Here is a 7809-nt window from a genome sequence, read left to right as displayed (position 1 = left end):
ATCAAATGTTTGATCTAAAAATGTTACCTTTTATTTGAGGGTATTTTCATACATAAATCTGTTTTACTGTTTAGAAATGAAGCACTATATGTATCTAGTCACCCCCCCCCCCCCCCATTTGAAGGTGCCATAAGTATGTAGACAAATTAAATTATATTTGTGAAAAAAAAAAACCTTTTAATGTTCCATGAACACAACCAGTCATGATGTTTCGATCTGACTGTCAAACAAATCACTCAGATAATAGTCTACCTGAGCATGTTCGGCCACTACAAATGAATTGTAGCATCCAAACGATGTGCACCCGGAAGGGAAAGAGATATCCGTTATAAAACACCCTTTACTCATGAAATATCACATTCACATAATTATTCAGACTCTTTACTCGGTACTTTGTTGAAGCACCTTTGGCGTCGATTACAGCCTTGAGTCTTCTTGGATATGACGCTTCAAGCTTGGCACATCTGTATGTCGGGGAGTTTCTGACATTCTTCTCTGCAGATCATATCAAGCTCTGTCAGGTTGGATGGGGAGCGTCGCTGCACAACTATTTTCAGGCGTTGTCTTGGCTGTGTGCTTAGGGATGTTGTCCTGTTGGAAGGTCGCCCCAGTCTGAGGTCCTGAGTGCTCTGGAGCAGGTTTTCATCAAGGATCTCTCTGTATTTTGCTCCGTTCATCTTTCCCTCGATCTCTTAGTCCCTGGTGGTGAAAAACATCCCCAAGGCATCCACCACCATGCTTCACCATAGGGATGGCATTGATCAGGTGAACATCGGTGGCTGGTTTCCTCCAGACGCGATGCTTGGCATTCAGACTAAGAAGTTCAATCTTGGTTTCGTCAGACCAGAGAATCTTGTTTCTCATTGTCTGAGAGTCCTTTAGGTGACTTTTGGCAAACTCCAAGCGGGCTGTCATGTGCCTTTTACTAAGGAGAGGCTTCCATAAAGGCCTGATTGGTGGATCCTGTCTAGGAGCTCTAAGGACCATTCCTTCGACCTCATGGATTGGTTTGACTGTGGGATCCACCAATCAGGCCAATGTGGGATCAACTGTGACATATTTTATTTTATTTCACCTTTATTTAACCAGGTAGGCAAGTTGAGAACAAGTTCTCATTTATAATTGCGACCTGGCCAAGATAAAGCAAAGCAGTTCGACACATACAACAACACAGAGTTACACATGGAGTAAAACAAACATACAGTCAATAATACAGTAGAAAAATAAGTCTATATACGATGTGAGCAAATGAGGTGAGATAAGGGAGGTAAAGGCAAAAAATAGGCCATGGTGGCGAAGTAAATACAATATAGCAGGTAAAACACTGGAATGGTAGATTTGCAGTGGAAGAATGTGCAAGGTAGAAATAAAAATAATGGGGTGCAAAGGAGCTAAATTAAAATAAAAAAAATCTCCAATCAATTGAATTTACCACAGGTGGACACCAATCAAGTTGGAGAAACATCTCAATGATGATCAACGGAAACATGATACACCTGAATCTCATAGCAAAGGGTCTGAAAACTTATGAAATTAGGTATTTCTATTTTTTTACCTTGAATAAATTTGTAAAAATGTATAAAAACCCATTTTCACTTGGTCATTATGGGGTATTGTGTGTAGATTGATGAGGGAAAACATTTCTTTAATCAATTTTAGAATAAAGCTGTAACGTCACAACATTTGGAAATAGTCAAGAGGGTCTGAATACCTTCTGAATGCCCTGTAGATTCAATGGTTGTCAAGATGAGGAGGGGTCTATCCGTAATTAAGAGATGCTCTGCTTTTCTGACACCACACTCCAAAAAAGCAAGTCCTGCAGGCTCTAGTTTTGTCTTATCTTGATTATTGTCCAGTCGTGTGGTCCAGTGCTGCAAGGAAAGACCTAGTTAAGCTGCAGCTGGCTCAGAACAGAGCAGCACGTTTTGCTCTTCATTGTAATCAGAGGGCTGATATAAATACTATGCTGCCAGTCTCTCTTGGTTAAGAGTTGAGGAGAGACTGACTGCATCACTTCTTCTTTTTATAAGAAACAATGTGTTTGAAAATTACAAATTGTTTGCATAGTTAACTTGTACTCAGCACTGACACACACACTTATCCCATCAGACATGCCACCAGGGGTCTTTTCACAGTCCCCAAATCCAGAACAAAGTCAAGAAAGTGTAGAGTATTATACAGTGCTCTGAAAAAGTATTTATCCCCTTCCTGATTTCTTCTTTTTTGCACATTTGTCACATTTAAATGTTTCAGATCATCAAACAAATGTTAATATTACACAAACATCACCCAAGTCAACACAAAACACAATTTTTAAGTGATGATTTGATTTATTACGAGGAGAAAGAAGCTATCTTAACCTTCATGGCCCTATGTGAAAAAGTAATTGCCCCCTAAATCTAATAACTGGTTGTGCCAACCTCAGCAGCAACAACTGCAATCAAGCATTTGAGATGACTGGAAATTAGTCTTTCACATCGCTGTGGAGGAATTTTGGCCCACTCTTCTTTGCAGAATTGTTTTAATTCAGCCACATTGGAGGGTTTTCGAGCATGAACCGCCTTTTTAAGGTCACGCCACAGCATCTTGATCGGATTCAAGTCCGGACATTGACTAGGCCACTCCAAAACCTTCATTTTGTTTTTTTAAGCCATTCAGAGGTGGACTTGCTGGTGTGTTTTGGATCATTGTCCTGCTGCAAAACCCAAGTGCGCTTCAGCTTGAGGTCATGAACTGATGGCCGGACATTCTCCTTCAGGATTTTTTGGTAGAGAGCAGAATTCACGCTTCAGCTTGAGTTTAGGAACTGATGACTGGATATTCTCCTTCAGGATTTTTTGGTAGAGAGCAGAATTCACGCTTCAGCTTGAGCTCAGGAACTGATGACTGGACATTCTCCTTCAGGATTTTTTGGTAGAGAGCAGAATTCCTGGTTCCATCGATCACAGCAAGTCGTCCAGGTCCTGAAGCAGCAAAGCAGCCCCAGACCATCACACTACCACCACCACATTTGACTGTTGGTATGATGTTCTGTTTCTGAAACGCTGTGTTACTTTTACGCCAGATGAAACGGGACGCACACCTTCCAAAAAGTTAAACTTTTGTCTCGTCAGTCCACAGAATATTTTGCCAAAAGTCTTGGGGATCATCAAGATGTTTTTTGCCAAAAGTGAGACGAGCCTTTATGTTATTTTTGGTCAGCAGTGGTTTTCGCCTTGGAACCCTGCCATGGATGCCATTTTTTGCCCAATCTCTTTCTTATGGTTGACTCATGAACACTGACCTTAACTGAGGCAAGTGAGAACTGCAGTTCTTTAGATGTTGTGGGTTCTTTTGTGACCTCTTGGACGAGTCATCGCTGCGCTCTTGAGGTCATTTTTGTCGGCCGGCCACTCCTGGGAAGGTTCACCACTGTTCCAAATGTTCTCCATTTGTGGATAATGGCTCTCACTGTGGTTCACTGGAGTCCCAGACCTTTAGAAATGGCCTCGGAACCCTTTCCAGACTGATAAATTTCAATTACTTTGTTTCTCATCTGTTCCTACGTTTCTTTGGATTGGGGCATGATGTCTTGCTTTTTGAGATCTTTTGGCCTACTTCCCTTTGTCAGACAGGTTCTTGGTTCAACAGGTCTGGCAGTAATCAGGCCTGAGTGTGACTAGTGAAATTGAACTCAGCTTCCCAAAAAATGTGATTAACCACAGTAAATTCATGATTTAACAAGGGGGGGGGGGGGCAATTACTTTGTCACATAGGGCCATGATGGTTCGGATAGCTTTTTTTCCCTTAATAAATAATATTATAACTCAAAAAATGCATTTTGTGTTGCCTTGGGTTATCTTTGTGTAATATTAACATTTGTTTGATGATTTGAAACATTTAAGTGTGACAAATGTGCAAAAAAAATAAGAAATCAGGAAGGGGGCAGATACTTTTTCACGGCACTGTATAGAGCCATTATTGCATGGAACTCCCTTCCCATCTCATATCGCTCAAATAAACTGCAAACCTGGTTTCAAAAAAACAGATAAAGCAACACCTCACAGCAAAACGCCTCTCCCATATTTGCCCAAGATAGTTAGTGTGTATGTATTGATAAAGTTGTAGTCAGAAGTTAACATACACCTTAGCCAAATACATTTAAACTCTAGTTTTTCACAATTCCTGACATTTAAACCTAGTAAAAATGCCCTGTCGTAGGTCAGTTTGGATTACCACTTTATTTTAAGAATGTGAAATGTCAGAATAATAGTAGAGAGAATTATTTATTTAAGCTTTTATTTCTTTCATCACATTCCCAGTGGGTCAGAAGTTTACATACACTCAATTAGTATTTGGTAGCATTGCCATTAAATTGTTTAACTTGGGTCAAACATTTTGGGAAGCCTTCCACAAGCTTCCCACAATAAGTTGGGTGAATTTTGGCCCATTCCTCCTGACAGAGGCCTCCTTGCTTGCACACGTTTTTTCAGGTCTGCCCATACATTTTCTATAGGATTGAGGTCATGGCTTTGTTATGGCCACTCCAATACCTTGACTTTGTTGTCCTTAAGCCGTTTTGCCACAACTTTGGAAGTATGCTTGGGGTCATTGTCCATTTGGAAGACCCATTTGTGACCAAGCTTTAAGATGTTGCTTCAATATATCCACATTATTTTCCTCCCTCATGATGCCATCTATTGTGTGAAGTGCACCAATCCCTCCTGCAGCAAAGCACTCCCACAACATGATGCTGCCAACCCGTGCTTCACCGTTGGGATGGTGTTCTTCAGCTTGCAATCCTCCCCGTTTTTCCTCCAAACATAACGATGGTCAAAAGTTATATTTTTGTTTTTTGTTTCTTCAGACCAGAGGACATTTCTCCAAAAAGTACGATCTTTGTCCCCATGTGCAGTTGCAAACCATAGTCTGTTTTTTTATGGCGGTTTTGGAGCAGTGGCTTCTTCATTGCTGAGCGGCCTTTCAGGTTATGTTGATATAGGACTCGTTTTACTGTTGTATAGATTATTTTGTTCCTATTTCCTCCAACATCATCACCATAATTTGCAAATAAATTCATTAAAAATCCTACAATGTGATTTTCTGGATTTTTTTTTCTCATTTTGTCTGTCATAGTTGAAGTGTACCTATAATGAAACCCTAACCCTAACCCTAACCCTAACCCTAACCCTAAAGGCCTCTCTCATCTTTTTAAGTGGGAGAACTTGCACAATTGGTGGCTGACTAAATACTTTTTTGCCCCACTGTATGCAGGCACTGAACTGTTAGCCTACAGTTCAGTCCTGTCTTATTGACATTCATTTGTATGATTATTAATCATCTTCGCGGAATAAAGACATTCAATCAATTTCAATCAAAATGGATTTGTACAGCACTCTTTGCACAGCAATCAATCAATCGCCAAATGTAACCAGGCATAACCCGCTACACTGTCAAACGGAACCAGGCATTACCCACTACACTGCCAAACGGAACCAGGCATTACCCACTAAACTGCCAAACGGAACCAAGCATTACCCACTACACTGTCACACGGAACCAGGCATTACCCACTAAACTGCCAAACGGAACCAGGCATTACCCGCTACACTGTCAAACGGAACCAGGCATTACCCACTACACTGCCAAACGGAACCAGGCATTACCCGCTACACTGTCAAACGGAACCAGGCATTACCCACTACACTGCCAAACGGAACCAGGCATTACCCACTAAACTGCCAAACGGAACCAGGCATTACCCACTAAACTGCCAAACGGAACCAGGCATTACCCACTAAATTGCCAAACGGAACCAGGCATTACCCACGGCACTGCCAAACGGAACAAAGCATTACCCACTACACTGCCAAACGGAACCAGGCATAACCCACTACACTGCCAAACGGAACCAGGCATTACCCACTGCACTGCCAAATGGAACCAAGCATTACCCACTACACTGTCACACGGAACCAGGCATTACCCACTAAACTGCCAAACGGAACCAGGCATTACCCACTAAATTGCCAAACGGAACCAGGCATTACCCACTGCACTGCCAAACGGAACCAAGCATTACCCACTAAACTGCCAAACGGAACCAGGCATTACCCACTGCACTGCCAAACGGAACCAGGCATTACCCACTGCACTGCCAAACGGAACCAAGCATAACCCACTAAACTGCCAAACGGAACCAGGCATAACCCACTACACTGCCAAACGGAACCAGGCATTACCCACTACACTGCCAAACGGAACCAGGCATTACCCACTACACTGCCAAACGGAACCAGGCATTACCCACTACACTGCCAAACGGAACCAGGCATTACCCACTACACTGCCAAACGGAACCAGGCATTACCCACTACACTGCCAAACGGAACCAGGCATTACCCACTACACTGCCAAACGGAACCAGGCATTACCCACTACACTTCATAAAGTGTCAGTCAGTTGTCCTTTGCCAAGACAGATTACCGTCCTCAATATAAACTCAGTTCATTCTTCACGGTCCCATTGGGAATACATTAATGTCAACAATAGTTGAACTCGGCTCCGAGTCACCAGCCTATTGTAATGAAAGGAGTAAAAGAACTACGTTGGGTCAGTAAGGTTCTGGTCAAAAGAAGTCCACTATAAAGGGTGTAGAGAGCCATTGGAGACGCAGATTGATTATTGGAAGGGAACTTAATGTGGCTGAGGTTGGCACACAGGACAGAGGTTGCATCAAAGCAAAGGCAGGTTCGGGCGTGGTGGGGCTCAGAGCCTGTAGCAGGCAGGTATAAGGGCCAGGTTCGGGCGTGGTGGGGCTCAGAGCCTGTAGCAGGCAGGTATAAGGGCCAGGTTCGGGCGTGGTGGGGCTCAGAGCCTGTAGCAGGCAGGTATAAGGGCCAGGTTCGGGCGTGGTGGGGCTCAGAGCCTGTAGCAGGCAGGTATAAGGGCCAGGTTCGGGCAGAGTTCATGTAGTCAACCTGGGTGGTATTCACTAGGCACCAAACTGAGGAAAACAGACAAACGGGGAGGGACTAAGACTAACTTTTTTTTGTTGCAAGACGTTTGCTGCGCACTAATGTATAAGACCCAGGTCAGGTGGAGATCTTGTGGCCTACCAGTACTACCTATTTGTTTATTTGGATCCCCATTAGCTTTTGGAGAGGCAGCAGCTATTCATCCTGGGGTCAAAAAAAAAAAAACCTACATAAAACATGACAAGTAACAAACCACTGGTACACAGATTTTTATGCAAATATTCTAAACTCCACATTAAAAAAAACTATAAATGCATTTTCTAAAAAGAGACGTTTCTGTCAAATTGTCTTGTTGCAGATATAAGGCTGTGCGTGATGACATATACACATACGTGTGTGTGTGGAGGGGTAAATCCCCATGTACCGAACAAACAATGGGTTTCCATGGTATTTTCAACTCTACTGATGGTAAAATTTTGCGCTATGTAGCGACTGTGCTCTCTGGTATTGGAACCTGTGTTCCAGCAAGCAGTTGGCCAGAACACAGCTATAGCCTACATGATTAGATTATTATGGATAAGAGCGAGATTATTTATATCAGTGAAATTAATTATGTGACAAATGGTAGGTGGAAACACCTCTATGAGCAAATATTGATATAATGACCATATCCCTAGGACCATGCTTCAGGATTACCTGGCCTGATGACTCCTTGCTGTCCCCAGTCCACCTGGCCGTGCTGCTGCTCCAGTTTCAATTGTTCTGCCTGCGGCTATGGAATCCTGACCTGGTCACCGGACGTGCTACCTTGTCCCCGACCTGCTGTTTTCAACTCTCTAGAGACAGCAGGAGT

The sequence above is a fragment of the Oncorhynchus mykiss genome, chromosome 31 (assembly GCF_013265735.2).
Source record: "Oncorhynchus mykiss isolate Arlee chromosome 31, USDA_OmykA_1.1, whole genome shotgun sequence".
Taxonomy (NCBI): domain Eukaryota; kingdom Metazoa; phylum Chordata; class Actinopteri; order Salmoniformes; family Salmonidae; genus Oncorhynchus; species Oncorhynchus mykiss.
Note: the sequence above shows the minus strand (reverse complement) of the source record.